The sequence below is a fragment of the Eumetopias jubatus genome, unplaced genomic scaffold (assembly GCF_037043125.1).
Source record: "Eumetopias jubatus isolate StellerSeaLion01/CBP00866 unplaced genomic scaffold, mEumJub1_p1.0 scaffold_7, whole genome shotgun sequence".
NCBI classification, from domain to species: domain Eukaryota; kingdom Metazoa; phylum Chordata; class Mammalia; order Carnivora; family Otariidae; genus Eumetopias; species Eumetopias jubatus.
This window is the reverse complement of record NW_028274813.1, coordinates 91,886,197-91,903,746: the sequence shown is the minus strand read 5'-3', so window position 1 is coordinate 91,903,746 and position 17,550 is coordinate 91,886,197. Positions and strand designations below refer to the sequence as shown.

Below are 17,550 nucleotides of genomic sequence, written 5' to 3'. Positions count from 1 at the left end.
AGAGTTCCACCAATCAGATATTTTTGGTCTAGTGCTCTGGTATTCTCTTTAATATTCTAATATGGGAGATTTCATACATAAAGAAATATAGTAGGAAAATGAATCATCATACATCCATGACCAGTTTTGATGGTTTGAAATGTGTATTTTGTGTCTTCTATTACTCCTCCCATTCCCCCTCAAATGGATAATTTAAAAGCAAACCTCAGACGTATTTCATCTATAAATAGTTCATTGTGTATCTCTCTAAGAAGATAAGGATTCTTAACATACCCACATTACTATTAGCACATCTGAAAAATTAGTAATTCTTTAATATTATTAAATATTCAGCATATTTCCCTGATTGTTTCATGTTTTTCTTCATCTGGTTTATTTAAATCAGCATCCAAAGAATTCCATACAGCATCTGGTTGATAAATAAGTCTTTCAGTGTCTAGTAACCTCTCTCTTTTTTTTTTTTTGTCTTAGCACTTACCATTTATTTAATGAGAAAAATCCAGATCATTTGCCCTGTAGAATTTCCCACAGTTTGGATTTTGTTGGATCTATCCATACAGTGTGATGTAACTTGTTTCTCCTCTGTTTCCTGTGGTTAATCTAAAGACTTGATCAGATTGTAGTATGATATTTTGGCAAGAGTACTTCACAGGTCGTGCTATGTATCTTGTATTGCATCACATTAAGAAGCACATGCTTTCTGGTTGTTTTTCTTTTTTCTTTTTTTTTTTGATGTTAAGATTGACCAGTGGGTTTGCTGTTTTTAGCTGCCTGATCTTTCATTTGTAGAGTTCTTGGTCAGACACTTACATAATAGTTTCAATAGTAGCCATTGATGATTATTGCTATTGATCTGTTATTTCATTCTAGGTTTTTCTTTCCCCTTATTTTTATTTATTTTTTTTAGAGAGAGTATGGGAGGGGCAGGGTGAGAGGGAGAGAGAATCTCAAGCAGGCTGCACACCCTGTGCAGAGCCCACCTGGGGCTTGACCTCATGACCCTGAGATCATGACCTGAGCAGAAGTCAAGAGTCAGATGTTTAAGTGACTGAGCCACCCAGATGCCCCTCCCCTTATTTTTTGGAGGAACCTTTCAATATGTGATTAAATTTTAGTCTTTTTTTTTTAAGTGACTGCTCCTTAAGTGCCTATTTTATTTTGTTTTGTTTTAAAGATTCATTTTTGAGAGAGAGAGTAAGAGCACGAGCACGTGAGTTGGGGGCAGGAGCAGAGGGAAAGGGAGAGAATCTCAAGCAGACTCCCTGCTGAGTGCGGAGGCCTGCATGGGGCTGGATCCCACAACTATAAGATCATGACCTGAACCGAAGTCAAGAGTCACACACTTAATTGACTGAGCCATCCAGGCCATTAAGTACCTGTTTTAAGTTTGGTACCTAGAGGTACCCAAATTCAGAATAGTTGAGATCAGTTTAGAGTGAGTATTATTTGGCTATCTGTGGGGATTTGAACTGAGTTACTTATGTGAGTTGATATAAAATAACTTAGATATATGTCACTTTTAGAAGGAGTTTTGCAATTATTAGATTAGTTTGAATATGAATGAAATGTTTGACTTGGAAAATTGGACTTCTGGTTTATCTTTATAAAAAATGATTGGTTCAAATTTGAGTTAAGCTAGTACTTTCAGTCATTTTGTTGATCCTTTAGTTCAGTTCATCTTAGATTTGGAAAATTACTCTGGATCTTTTGGGGGAATGTGTGTTTAGTTTCTTGACCATTTAAAGATTTTAGAACCTTGTTGAAATTCAGTGTATGGAGGTAAACAATTTTTTTGAAGTTGGTAGACCTGGCTCTTCACATAAGCATCTTTGCCAAATCACACCTTTTTTTAAAAGATTTTATTTACTTATTTTGAGAGAGAGGGCGCACAAGCAGAGCGGAGGGGCAGAGGGAGAAGCAGACTCCCTCCTGAGCAGAGAGCCTGATGCAGGACTCAATTCCAGGACCCTGGGATCATGGGTGCCCCCAAATCACACTCTTTTATGAGCACTACTGTTACCATCCTCTCTGTAAAAAGCAGATGATAATCTTCCTTCTACTTGCTCTCAGGAGCAATACTAGTATTGAAGTTTGTGAAACACTATTTGTCCCTCATTGCATCATGAAAACATGTTAATAACTTAACACCTCAACTATTTAGCTGCCAGACTGCTGGAAACCACAGCTTGTGGAAACCCAGCTCCTCATGGAAAGAAAAAAACTTTTGAGTCATGCCATATTGGGAATATAGCAACCTTGAGCCCAGAGTTCACTGTTTGAAAAATAATGTACAAAGTGAAATTTAGTAAGTTTAGTTACCCATTTTCCTCTGACAATTTGGTAGTACATTGGGAATGAATAGAAGGAAAGTTATCTGAGAAGCAGACTATTACTATAAGACTGAGGAAACATTAACTAGACTGGAAAGATAGGGCTATAAATCACCCTTTAACATGCGAACCATTGGTCTTCCTTGTCTTCAAGGGTATGATATACAATACCTAATACCCAGAAGGTACTCTTGATTAAGAAAAGTGTGTGATAGGCTTTAGACAGAATTTCACAGTATTAGCTAACATGTATTAGCATTTAGTTGTGGTGATTGTCTAAATGCTTTACATATATCATTGTATATTATTACACTCAAAATTCTATGAAATAGGCACTGTTTTTTTCCTCCATTATTTATGTAAGTAACAGAGAGGCACAATTGCTCACCAAAGGTCGTAAGGCCGATATAAGTGGTAGAGTAGGTATTGACTCATCAAATTAGGCACTTGAAGAAGGACCTTAATACTCAGAGGCATGTATATTTATGAAATCTAAGATGGCCGGTGTTATGTTAAGTAAAAAGTTAAGGTCATTTAAATGTGTTACCTTAAAAAGAATTATTTTACCATATTTTTTTCTTCAAATGCTATAAAACTTAGAATTTCCTTTATTGCCAAATTTCTTTGTAATAACTTTTGGATAGATTATTCACATTTCAGTTATATATGTTGTATTTTGACAAAGTACAGAGACTTACTGGTCAGAGGGGATCACTAGTAGTTGGAAAAATTATTGATTAAACTAAACAGATTTCTGATAAGAACTCTAAAAACCTAATAATGAATGTTACCAACAGAGTATCGTACTACTCAGGGATAGAGAATAGCTTGATATGGTTTACTCACAATATGAAGGCTGCAGTTTTGTAGTAGAGAATGTCCTAATATTTTCTTTAGATTTCTCTTTTTCACATTAGCTTTTGTGGCATCATCTGAATACATATCTGTCGTCACTGAATTAGATTAATGTGATGGATCCATTTAATTCAACAGATTCTGTTGCTTTGGGAAAAATATTTTTTTAGGTTTACAAGGAGCCAGGAATAAAAGTGAAGAATTTAAATTGTACTATTTGACTGCAGGTATATAAAGAATTTTAAGATAAATGTATATAATTTGAATTCTTTAGTAATTGTTTTTTGTTTTGGAATTCAGATAGATGAGAGTGTGATTGTAATATAATAGGCATCCATGTTCCTACCACACAGCTTGAGGAATAAAATATTACAGATAAAATTGAAACCTCCCATGTACTCCATCAAAATCTCATTCTACTTTCCATTTCTGCAGACATAACTATCATTCTCTTGTTCCTTTGCATGCTTTTGTAGTATTGTCACAAATACATATATACACACACACATATATACACACACACATCTATGTCTATATAGAGAGAATATATAACATATATTTAGTTTTTGTAAGTTTTTGATGTTTATAAGTTTTATATATATGGACTTTTAGTGGACTTTGTTTTTTTATTTTTTATTTTTTAAGATTTTATTTATTTATTTGATAGAGAGAGAGAGAGAGCGAGAGCAGGAACACAAGCAGGGGGAATGGGAGAGGGGGAAGCAGGCCTCCCGCTGAGCAGGAAGCCCGATGTGGGACTCAGTCCCAGGACCCTGGGATCATGACCTGAGCCGAAGGCAGACGCTTAACCACTGAGCTACCCAGGCGCCCTGGACTTTGTTTTTTTAAAATCAACATTAGGTTTTGGAGATTTATTCATCTTAATAATACATGTAAGGTCTAGTTTACCCCTTTTCTTTTTCTTTTTCTTTGTCTTTATTTCCATTCAAAGTTAACATTCTGCTTCTCTGCAAGACAGCCTTGCCACGCACGCTCATAGCAGCTTTTTAGTTCGCCTCTTCTAACTGCTGTATATTATTCCATTATATGAATATACTGTTATCCATTTTACTGTTATTGGGCAGTTTATTTCCAGTTTTTTACATATAATGATGTATTATGTATCATCTTATGTACAAGTGTGAGAATTTTTCTAGGATGCATATATCTAGAAGTTGAATTGTAAATCATAGGATAGATTGCATCTTCAATTTTATAGATATTGCCAAAGTGTTGACCAAAGTAGTGTAGTTTATATTCCCTATAAAGTATATGAGAGTTCCCTGTTCTTTCAGTATCCTTGCCACACTTCATTGATTGGGTTCTTTTATTTTGCCAGGCTCATGAATATGAAATAGTTCCTCATTGTTTTAATTTGCATGCCACTGACCACTGAGTATTTCAGGTTATGGGTTTTTGGCAGTGGTTCCCTCCTCTCGTGAATTGCCTATTTATAATCTTTGCTTGGTTTTCTATTGATATCTTTTTCTTATTTATTTACTCGTAGAAGTTCTTTAAGTATCCTGAATACTTTTGGAGGGGGGGTGGTTTATGAGCTGCAAATATCTTCTCCAGCCTGTAGCTTTTTAATTTTTCACTTGGTTAATGTTAGGCTATTTACTTATTTTTAGATTGTTGATGTAATTGGTTTTTAATTTAGTGTAATAATTTATCAGTGTTTTCTTGTTTTTTTAAGTTTTATTTTAGTAATTTCCACACCCAATGTGGAGCTTGAACTCACAACCCCAACTGAGCCAGCAGGCGTCCATCACTGTTTTCTTTATAGCATATGCCTTTTCTTTTCCTGGGGTCATAAAGTTATTCTATTTTTTTTGTATAAATTTTATTTTTTTAAGATTTTATTTATTGTTTTGAGAGAGATCGAGAGAGAGAGAGAGCACAAGCAGGAGGGAGGGGCAGAGGGAGAGGGAGAAGCAGACTTCCCACTGAGCAGGGAGCCTGATCATGGTCCTGATCCCAGGACCCTGAGATCATGGCACATGCTTAACTGACGAGCCACCCCATTTTTTGTAGAATTTTTAAAGTTTTGCTTTACACATTTGACTCTAATCCATCTAGTATTCATTTTTGGATTTAGTGTGGTAGTTCATATACCACAGAGTAATAGTTCATATTTTCTCCTGATTTGTATCGCTCTGTCCATCATATGCCAAGTTTCCTTAAAGGCAAGTTTCCATTTCAAAGCGATTTATGCCATTGTTCTGTTTGTCGACTTCAGTTATTTAATATCTTAGACTCCAAGGTATGGCATGATGGCAACTGCTCATACTTTTCTTTATCAAACATTTTCTATCCTACAAATCTAGAGCAGTATTGGGTTGTTAAACAACGAGGGTAGCAATCTCCATGAGGTTGCCAGGAAAGCAAAACAGAAAATAAGGTTGGATGTAGTAGGACTCTCTTTACAGACATAGTTATGGTATGAATTTGATTCACTTTAATTTTTTAATATATAAAATTTGACCAACTATTTGTTATTTCCACCGAGGCTTTTCTGGAATGTCTTTAAGACCCTCTTAGAGGGTTTATTACTTATCAACAATTCCTAATTATTAGTTAAGTAGTTGGCAGTCAATTAAGAGAAAGAACAAAATTCTAAAGGGCCTAAAAGAGTGCCAGAAGGTCAAATGAGTTGGGCTCTGATAGAGGAAGTCAGAGTGCCAGTCTATTTCAATATTTTGCTTTGGGCTAGCCTTAATTTTTCTATGTCACTGTCTGTGCCATTGTTGGCAGGCATATTGACCTCTGTACAAATTTTTCACATAACTTGAAATTTCTAGGTCTGTAGTGTCATTTAATTTTTAAAAACATTTTATTTATTTGCAGGGGGCAGAGGGAGAGGGAGCAAGGGTCTCAAGCAGACTCCACACTGAGCATGGAGCCCGATATGGGGCTCAGTCTCTCACAACCCTGAGATCACAACCTGAGCTGAAACCAAGAGATAGACACTTAACCCGACTGCACCACCCAGGCGCCCCCGTCATTTAATTTTTTAAGTATATGCATTTTATTAATATGCAAACTCCTTTTTGATTTTTTTTTTCCTTTTGAGTATGGGTCACATTTTCCTGTTTTTTTTTTTTAAGATTTTATTTATTGATTTGAGAGAGAGAGCACAAGCAGGGTGAGGGGCAGAGGGAGAAGCAGGCCCTCCGCTGAGGAGGGAGCCCAATGTGGGGCTCGGTCCCAGGACTCTAGGATCATGACCTGAGCCGAAGGCAGATGCTTAACCGACTGAGCCACCCAGGTGCCCCTTTCCTGTTTAAGTCTACTAAATTTGAATTGTATCATAGACACTGTGAATGTTACCTTATAGGCTCTGGGTTCTGTTATAGTGTTCTTGATTCTTCTTAAGGTAGTTGTTAGGAACTCAGTGTTTATGTTTCCCCTGAATTGTTGAAACCCTAACCCCCAGTGTGATGGTACTTGGAGATGGGGGTCTTTGGGAATAATTAGGGTTAGATGGGGTCATGGGGGTAGGGTCCTTTTTTTTTTTTGTTTTGTTTTAAAGATTTTATTTATTTATTTGACAGAGAGACAGCGAGAGCAGGAACACAAGCAGGGGGAGTGGGAGAGGGAGAAGCAGGCTTCCCGCTGAGCAGGGAGCCCCATGTGGGACTCGATCCCAGGACCCTGGGATCGTGACCTGAGCCGAAGGCAGATGCTTAACGACTGAGCCACCCAGGCGCCCGGGTAGGGCACTTATAAGAACCACAAGAGAGCTTGCTCTCTCCACCATGTGAAGTGAGAAGACAGCTAGCTATCTGCAACCCAAGGAGAGAGCTTTTACCCAGACGCTGACCCTGTTGACACACTGATTTTGGATTACAGTTTCTATAACTGTGAAAAAAAGAATTTTGATTGTTTAAGCCACTAGCTTATGGTATTCGTTATGGTGGTTCAGAGCAGACTAAGAGTTGATTTACTTGACTGTACTCAAATTCCATACTTTATCTCCTTGTGGGTAGCAAAAGTGTCTGTTCAGTTATTTTATTCTTAACTGGGCTGCTTGGAGTCTGCCCCATATGCACATTAGGTCTGCTAGAGATTTGAGCATAGTTAATACGCAGTATTTAGGATAGGCTTTATGTGACTTTCTCCTTTGAAGGCCTTTTCCCATCTCTTTCTAGCTGCTCTTGTCACTTTGGGACTTGGTATTGTGTTTTTTTAAGCCAGTTAAGACTGTGAGATTTCTGTTGGGAGTTTTAGCTGTTCAGTAGTGTGGAGCAGCAGAGCTTGTTATCAGGCAAAAAGCCTTAAAAAATGGGAAACTCATTTAGTGCTGTTCGTGTAGACTCCAATCAGTTTCAGCCCGTTAGTTGTTTTTTGTTTTTATTTTGTCCAGATATATGGTTGTTATTTGTAAGAGGGTTAGTCTACTAGAACTAACATAGCTGGCAGCTCCTTTCTAATATTAATATGTAGAATCATAGAGTCTTTAGTTGTAAAAGTAGACTTAGTAGACTTTTTGTAAAAGACAAAGACTTATCTTGAAGTAGAATTTTTAAAGCAATCTTTTTTTCCCCCAAATTTTGCCATTAGCATCTAGGCAGGAAGGATATGCTGGTACTAACTTATGGAGAGAGTAAAATGTTAGGAGGTTTATTTATAATATATGTGCCCCTTATTGCTGAAAGACAGAGTTTATAACTTACGGAATTTTGAAGCATTAAAAAAATTGTTGAGATTTGACAGTGTGTCATGCATTGTGCTGAAACACCTTGCATGGATCATTTTGTTTTATCTTTAGAGCAGCATTGTAAGGTAGGTATTGTTATTAGGTCAAAAGGTCAGAAACTTGCTTAAGGTTGCATGGATAGTAAACAACCAAGCTAGAGTTCTAACTCAGGTTACTCTGACTCCAGAATTTCTGTTCTTTAACCACTGAAGATCACAAAATTAATCTTTAAGTTTCTTTCTAGGGCTGGGGCACCTGGGTGGCTCACTCTGTTAGCATCGGACTCTTGATTTTGGTTCAGGTCATGATTTCAGGGTCTTGAGATTGGCCCCTTGTTGGGCTCTGTGCTGGGTGTGGAGCCTGCTTAAGATTCTCTCCCTTTCCCTCTCCCCCTCCCACCCGTTTGTTCTCTCTCTCCCTCCCTCTCTCTAAATAAATAAAATCTTTATTTTTATTTTATTTTTTTAAGATTTTTTTAATTTATCTATTTGACAGAGAGATAGCAAGAGCAGGAACACAAGTGGGAGACGGAGAGGCAGGCTTCCCAGTGAGCAGGCAGCCCAGTGCGGGGCTTGATCCCAGGACCCTGGGACCATGACCTGAGCCGAAGGCAGACGTTTAACGACTGAGCCACCCAGGCGCCCCTAAATAAAACTTTAAAAAAAGACTTCTTTCTAGTGCTAACATTCTGTTTGTAGTTAGTTTTTACTTACCTAAAACATTTAAGTTTAGGAATTTTCAGGTTTGTGTTTATAGTGTGCCACCTCTTGGTAAAACTCAGTAATGCAGCCGAGCAAAAAAAGAAGAGAAGTATAAAATTAGGAATTTATATATGTGTTTAGAATCCAGGGCACATTTCATCAGGTATCTGATGGCAGGGCAGAAACTCAGAATTTCAAAAAATGCAGAAACCTCTCATTGGAAAGGATTTATAACCGTCACCTGGGGTATGTGACTTTCAGGTGTGTGAAGCTGATCCCTAATGTAATAAATGAGGTCCATGAACAAGAATGCTGTTGTGTGGAGGGAATATATTTACATTTGACAGCTACACAAAGTGAAAGGCAGTAAGCCCTTGAAATAAAATTGGTGAATATTTAAGGTAGAGGAAGCTGTAAGAGATAGTCTTGAAACATGCTAATGCAGGCACAAAATTTGGTGAAAATTTGTGAGCATTAAGAGTGGTACAACTTAAATGACTTAGCAAGCCGTTTCACTAAAGTTTTGGATGGATTTGCCAATTGGAAACTACTATGGAAGATTTGAGGTTGTGAAGGGGTAGTACTGGCTGTTTAGAACAAGAATGGTAAAATGAAATTAATTTGTGAGCAAGGTTTGTACTAGGTCCTGAAATCCCAACAGCATTCCTGTTTTTAGTATATATTTTATCAAAATACTCAAAAAATGAATACCTAAAGTGACGAAAGTGTCTTAGGTTGATGGTGATTGGAAAAGACCGTTGTTTCTGGAAAAAAAGCTAGGTATATGTACTCAAAGTACTAGATTTTTTGTTCACTGGTATTTAGGTTTTATGGTTATATATATAATTTATTTAAATGCTTTTGGCTGGGGGTAGGGGCAGCGCAGAGCCTGATGAAGGGCTCAATCTCATGACCCTGAGATCAGACCTGAGCCAGAGTCGAACGCTTAAGTGACTGAGCCACCCAGGCGCCCCTTAAATTTTCTATTGAAATTCCTGCAGGAAAAATAACTTTGTTAATGAACATCTAAAATTCTTTAGGCCTACCCTTTTTCCCCCCATCATTGAAAAGCAAATCTTAATATAAGGATCTGTTGGGATGGTAGAAGTGGGTAGAGGTATATTAAGTATTGAAGAAACCGTGTAGAAGAATCTGAAGGGCTTGGCACATGCTTGTTGGATTGAACTGACTCAGTAGAGACATGAAAGATCCATGGTTTTATGGGATTCAGAGCATGGGTTGATATACCATGCCATGTGGGCCAAATCTGGCCAAGGCCTGTTTTTTATGACTTTGAGTTAAGAATGATTCTTACATTTTTTTAAGGGTTAAAAAACAAAATAAAGAATATGTGACAAGAGAGGGTATGTGGTCCAAAAAGCCTTAAAAAACATTTACCAACACTATTTGCTGATCCCCCATTTAGAGTATAGCCATACTTCTCTAGTAGGAAATTGAAGGAAGCATCAGTTTAACGGGAGAGGTGTTCTTTTGGGACCAGGTAAATTGTGCATGTTGTTGAAAAATAATGGTAGAGGTAAATTTGAAGAAAGAATTAGAAACCAGGACTGTATTAATACATTCTATAGTTTTTTTGTTCTTCCTTTTTTTTTTTTTTTAAAGACATCATGCTAAACTAAAGGATTTGGAAATTATCTCTTGTATCCATTCCTTTACTAGTCCAGGAGCCCATTGCCCCTCCCCCAAATACTCGTGGCTGTGGTTTACTTTTACTTGTCTCCCTTCCACACTAATCTTCCTAACAAGAGCTCTGATTATTTTTATGTTAGATGCTACTTGGGAGTCATTTTTTCCATATATAACTAACTCCTAAATTAAATGTCTGTGAAAATATTTTTATTTACATTTAGTAGAAAGACATAAGCTATGAAAGGTATATATACCTGTGATTCATTTTCAGGAGTATTTCAGTGAATACATATCCAAAGTTTTGCAAACTTTACACTTAACTGGGCCATTAGTTCGTTGCTGTAGAGCAGTCATTTTGAAATCTATTGATCTAATTCCTCCATCCCTACCCCAACCCTGTTTGAACAACTGTAGCTAGAGTTGCTTCAGGCAGGCTACAGCTAAGGAGCAGAATAGGGGGAAAGCTAATACTAGTTAGCAGTAGTTAGGAATTAACAATACCTTTTAGGGAGAGACAGAACTGAAAGACACCAGGAGAAGGACATGCCTTCACTAGCCAGTGGTCCCAGAAGGAAAATGAGACATACTTGGAGCTCCCTTAAGCCAGCTAGACCTGAAGGTGAAAGTGGAGCTTGGCTCTGCAGCTGACTGCCAGCCCAGCAGAAGAGGTAAAGAAAGGAAGAACAGATAAGGAATCTGAAGATCAGAGAATTTTGGAACTTGCCTGGGGTCACAAAGAACGTAAGCAGCAGAGCAGGGGTTTGAATCTGACACCCTGACTCAGAAGCCTCAACTCTTAACTACATGGTGCACAGAAGTGAGGAAGAATGCTCATGTTGGGACTTTGAAAAACAAAAACCAAAAAACAATACCTTTTAAAAGTATGTTAGCGCTTCTGTTTTTTTTTTCCATGTTCAGAAAATTATATACAGAATGATCACATAGGAATTCCCCTTTTAAAGTTATTAATGTATTTCTACTCGATGGCTTATTTTTTTAATTAAAATTAAAAAAAAAATTTTATTTATTTATTTGACAGAGAGAGAGCACAAGCAGGGGGAGCAGCAGGCAGAGGGAGAGGGAGAAGCATGCTGCCCGCCGAGCGAGGAGCCCGATGTGGGGCTCGATCCCAAGACCCTGGGATCATGACCTGAGCTGAAGGCAGACGCTTAACCACCTGAGCCACACAGGTGCCCCTAGTCATTGGCTTATTTAAAGCATATCGTCAAGTGGTCTTGAAATACTTACCTTAAATTTCTCTTAAAAAGTCAATCATGGAACACTACATCAAAAACTAATGATGTATGGTGATTAACATAACATAATAAAATAAAATTTAAAAAAAATGACTGTAGGAAATTTGGAGTCAGGGCAAACTGTTAGCTGTGTGACTTTGGACAGTTTCCTAACTTATATGTCTAACTAGTCTCTGCCTCTATAATGTGGGGATACTAATAGTACCCAATTCATAGGATTACTGTGAGCATAAGATGAGTTAATGCATATAAAACATTTAGAACAATGCCTGACAAACACACTGCATCTACCACTTAAAGTTATCTCTTGTTATTTGTACTTTGGGCAAAGGGTTTACAAAGATGCAATGTCAACTGTGTTTTTAGGCAGCATCTTTTATGTGACATATGGGTAAATTATATGTGGATTGGGAAACTATATCTAGTAATAGAGGAGTCATAGCTTTGGGTTTTCCTTTGTGCAGTGACTCCTGAAACTGGGCATTTCCCTTGTGGGGGACCTTGGAATCTATGAGGTTGTTACAAGAGATAACTGGCTTTTGATGTTTATGAGACAAGGGCAGATCCTGTACCTACTCATTGTGTATCTTATCATCTTGCACTTAAGCTGTCTGCTGCATGGTTTATCTAGGGACTCCCACCAAAGTGGAATAGTTGATGCTGCCTTGTTGGCAATTTGTGATCCTAATCTGTTTTTCTAAGAGACCATGCCAAGTGTAGCCTATGGTATCATGGGAGTCTTCTTTGGGGGGGAGTCTTTATCTCTATTTGAGCCTAGGAAGACCCCCCCCATTTGTCCTCCTTTGACCTTCATTTGTTACACAAAGCAAATTATAAACAACCACTATCTAGGATACCTGGCTTGGGTCAGCTGGAAAAGCACATGACTCTTGATCTGGGGGTTGGATCCCCATGTTGGGTGTAGAGAGTACCCAAAACACAATAAAACAATCACTGTCTTCAGCGAGTTTGCATTTGAAAACATATGCCTCAAGGCGTTTTATGAACTTGTAACTGCAATAGAAGATCACTTCTGAATAGTCTACCTCTGACTTATTCTAAATTAACTGTATTTTAAGGTTTTTTTTCTTTATCTTCATGTTGGGTTTTCAGAATCTGCAGATTGGTGTTTTTCGTCAATCTGGGAAATTCTTATCATCTCTTTAAACATTGCCTTTTCGCATTCTTTCCCTTTTCTCCTTCTGGAACTCCGATTAAACATACATTTGACCTCTTCTGTTTTACATGTTTCTTAACAACCCTCCCTGCCTTTTAAACAGCTTTATTGTGGTATAATGCACATATTCTAAAATTTGCCCTTGGTAAGTATACAAGTTTGATGTTTTTTTAAAGATTTTATTTATTTGAGAGAGAGTATAAGCAGGGTGGCCAGGGAGAGGAGCAGAGGGAGAGGGAGAAGCAGACTCCCTGCTGAGGGGGAAGGGGAGGAGGGGCTGTATCCAAGGACCCTGGGATTATGACCTGAGCTGACAGCAGACACTTACACCCACTGAGCCACCCAGGCATCCCTTGATGGTTTTTAATACATTTATTTAGTTATAACCACCACAATATAGTTTTAGAATACTTCTGTCCTTTCACAGAGTTCTCTTGTATTTGTTTGCAGTTTATCACTATTCTTACTTGCAGCCCCAGGCATTTACTAAACTATGGTTTGTCTTTTCTAGAAGTTTCATGTAAATGCAATTATGTAATCTTATGTGCTTTACTTTTTTTACTTAATGTTTTTGAGGTATAGCAATGTTGCATGTTATCCTTAGCTTGTCCCCCTTACTGTTATAAGTAGTATACTATTATGTGGCTATTTGATTTTGTTGGCTGTTACAAATATTTCTTCTATGGACATTCAAATACAAGTCTTTGTGTGGACATGTTTTCATTTTTCCTGGGAAGATACTTTAGAGTAGAATTGCTGGGTGATATATAAGTTTATGTTTAACTATTTAATAAATGACCAAACTTTTCCTATATTATCTGTATCGGAATTATATTAATAAATGAACAAGCAGTAAGCATATAGCATAAGTATAATCACTAACCTGCCTTGTTTTTACAAACCATTTCCAATTTGTCTAAGACATGCAACCTTTAAATAACAAAGCACGGTATAATTTCAGTACTACTCCTGAATCCTGTGTTTTTTTTAATAATAGCGTAATGAAAATTTCATGAGTTTCAAGTAGTAGGTTAAGTTGGTCTTGGTAGAAGTTCAGCCTCACATCGTCACATGTCAGAGCAGCACTACAAAATGATTTTTTTTTCAGGTTATAAGCAGAAGTCATATGAAATGCCTTGTCTTTACAGTTACAGCCGCTCTGCTTTAGCATCAGTGTATGGTTGTGGAGTGGGATAAGGATCTAGGATAGGAATAGTTTATATACTAGCAGTTTAACTGATATGGCCAGACATTTAGGACAGTGCTCTTGTGATCCTGGGGATATGGTTCTATTACTCTGTAGTTCCATAAGGGAGTGAGGGGTCGTGGTGGAAATTGCATTTTTTAAATAGTGTAAGCTTCATTAAGAAGGTGACATTTACTCAAAGACTTGAAGGAGGTGATAGAATCGAAGTAATGAGGCAGGATGCAGAGACGCAGAGCACTAGGAACTTAAAGGTTATTGTAAGGACTTTGGCTTTTATAAAAACTCTTGAGTAAAATGTGAAGGCATTGGAGAGTCTTGAGTAGAGAAGTGACATAATGACATATTTTTAAAGATTTTATTTATTTTAGAGAGAGAGTGGGGGAGGGGAGAGGAAGAGGGAGAGAGTTCTAAGCTGACTCTGCGCCAAGTGCAGAGCCTGACACGGGGCTCCATCTTACAACCCTGAGATCAGGACCTGAGCTAAAACCAAGAGTTGGACGCTTAACCAACTGCACCACCCAGGCACCCCTGATATATTTTTAAAATATTACTTTATGTTTAAGACTTAGCTAGGTTTCCATTTAGATCTTCATATCTGTTGCGTGGAAGAAAGTTGGAATCTTGGCAAAGAGTTGCATGACATTTAAGATTATGTGCATTAATAATTGTTAAAATCTGTGTTCCAAATTGTTGTATACCCAAATATGCACCGAATAAACTCTTTATATTCATTCAAAGAAAAAAATACTGCTTTATCTCTTTTGATGAATAGACTGTAAGGTGGCAAGGGTAACATGAGTGGATTCTGATAAGCCAGGCAAGAGGTGATGAAGATTTTTGCCTTAAAAAAAATAGAACTGGAAGAATAGAGTTGGCATTTACTGAAATGGGGACGACTGTATAAGAAATGAGTGGATGAAAGGTGAGTTCGGTTCAGGCCATCTTAAATTTAAGATGCCTGTTGGACATCAAAATGAACCTGTTGAGTTGGCAGTTGGATATATGAGCATGGAGTTTAGGGAGGGTTCTAGTGTGGAAATACAAATTTGGGAGTCATCCAGTATATTGTGATAAACTGGGTGCGAGCACTGAAAGAGTGAATATAATTGGAAAAAAGTCCAAAGTCTGAATGAATATAATTGGAAAAAAAGTCCAAAGATTGGGGAGAAAGAGGGGTACCTGGGTGGCTCCATTGGTTAAGCATCTGCCTTCAGCTCAGGTCATGATCTCGGGGTTCTGGGATTGAGCCCTGCATTGGGCACCCTTCTTCAGCTCCCCCTGCTTGTGTGCACATGCTCTGTCAAATAAATAAATAAAAATCTTAAAAAAACAAAACAAAACAAAAAAGACTGGGGAGAAGAGGGGAGGAATTAACAAGGGAGATAAAAGAAGTGACCAGTGAAAAGGCCAAACTAACTGATGAAGATGTTTAAAGAAGGTGAGAATGGCAACTTTGTTAAATGCTGCTAGATACATCAATGAAGATGAGTCCTGAAAATAGACCTTTGGATTTAGAGAAAGTCCTTGGTGATCTTGTTGAAACTTGTTTATTTCTTTTTTTAAAGATTTTATTTTATTTTTATTTACTTTTAAGATTTTATTTATTTATTTGACAGAGAGAGACACAGCGAGAGAGGGAACACAAGCAGGGAGAGTGGGAGAGGGAGAAGCAGGCTTCCTGCGGAGCAGGGACCCTGACGTGGGGCTCGATCCCAGGACCCTGGGACCATGACTGAGCTGAAGGCATGTGTGCCGAAACAAGAACCCTTACCCTTCTGTGAAAGCCGTGAGGCAGATATTGCCCGTCCTGTCCCACCTCCTGCAGCACCAAGACAGCAAGGTTCTCTCGGACACCTGCTGGGCCCTGTCCTACCTCACTGATGGCTCCAACGAGTGCATCAGCCAAGTGGTCAACATGGGGGTCCTGCCCAGGCTGGTCCAGCTCATGAGCAGCTTAGAGCTCAATGTCTTGGTAAATGTCCCTGGTCCTGTCTGTCTCTGTCTGGGCCTTCAGATGAGAATGTGTGAGTCATACTCCCTTGAACAAGACCTCTCCCAACTCCGGTCTTCCACAGTTGGGTCGAACAAAGCTTGTCATCTACATTTCCCTGGTCTCTGCTACTCTCTAGCGAAAGACTTGAATCTATTTTGATCTGAAGTCCTAGTGGATGTTAAATAACTCATTTGTCTTAATCTGATAACTAGAAAGTCTAGACAAGCACCGAATTAAAATAATCCCTCCACCCAGTAAAAAAAATGACTGAGCCACACAGGCGCCCCTAAAGATTTTATTTGTTTGAGAGAGATAGAGAGCGTGCGCACAAGTAGAGGGAGTGGCAGAGGGAGACGGAGAAGCAGGCTCTCCACTGAGCAGAGAGCCCTATGTGGGATTCAATCCCAGCCCCCATCTGAGCCGAAGGCAGATGTTTAACCGACTGAGCCACCCAGGCGTCCCTTGTTGAAACTTAAACTTATTTCAGGAGGGTGGTTGGCTTGAAAGCCTGACTGCAGTGAGTTTTAGAAAGCATGGCAGGAGAAGAAAAGGGAGAAACTTTTACCAATGATCTGTATTGTAGATGGAGGCAGAAACATGGAGTGTTAGCTTGAGGGGAAGGTGGAATCAAGCAAAGGTTTGTTTTGTTTTTTAAAATGAGGACAATAGTGACATGTTGCATGCTGATGGGAATGAGTTAATAAAGAACAAAAAAAATTAAGGAATTGGTGGACAATGTCCTTTAGTGATGTGTATGGGATTTAGGGCACAAGAGGAATGGTTGGACTTAAAATAGAAGTACATATAGTCGTAGGAAGGAAGGCAGAATATGTGGGTGTAGATACTTATTGGTGGATATATATGATAGAAGCTTGTACAAGTTCTGGTTGCTTAAATTTGCTCAGTTCAATGGGAAGTGAGGTCATCTGTGGAGAGTGAGAATGGGGAAGAAGGTTTAGAGGTTTGAGGAGAGAAGGAAGTAGTGTGAAATCATATAGGAGAATGAGAAAATGGACTAGGGATATATAGTGTGATTGTTGGGCATCATTAAGGAGCATTTGAGGTTTGTGGTCAGGGTTTTAAAGTGAAACTAGGGAGCATCGTTCTGTTTTGTCTAGTTACATTAACACTAAGTAAGCAGTTATGGAGTAGTTGGGCAATTAAGTTGAATCAGGGTTGGCTTTGCCAGGTGTATTCTAGAAGCAAACATGAATTTCTGGTATAGTTAAACTAGAGAGATCCGTAGGGGAAGCAGATTTTTCTAAGGAATACCAGACTTTAGTTAGAATAAGAAGGTGGTGGAGGGATTATGCTAAGTGAGTTTTAGAATGTAGGATATTTTGCTGATTCAGGGTGCTATGTTCTAGAGGTCATCCTGTGATTTTTATAACTAGGGGATCATGATGTAATTTGTTCCCACCTAAGTGAGTCTATTTAAAGAACCATTAGGGGTAGAACCATTTAACTCAGTTAAGTGGCTGCCTTAGACTCAGGTCACAAACACAGGTTCTGGGATCGAGCCCCCCATCAGGCTCCTTGCTCAGCATTTAAGGAAACGGATATTTTGAAATGGAGAGAGAATTTTGGCAGAATTTACCAGAATTAGTACTGAGGGAATAGACTAAGGTTTATTATTAGGGTACCTGAAGGATTTGAGAGGAACCTGCAAAACTTCACCCATC

At 38.4% G+C, this 17,550-nt stretch overlaps 1 protein-coding gene across 1 annotated transcript in view; it reads left to right on the top strand.

The window, feature by feature from the left end:
- The window catches only part of TRPM7 (transient receptor potential cation channel subfamily M member 7), a 118,720-nt gene that overhangs the window by 4,457 nt on the left and 96,713 nt on the right, over window positions 1-17,550 (top strand). The gene's annotated exons all lie outside the window — the stretch shown is intronic.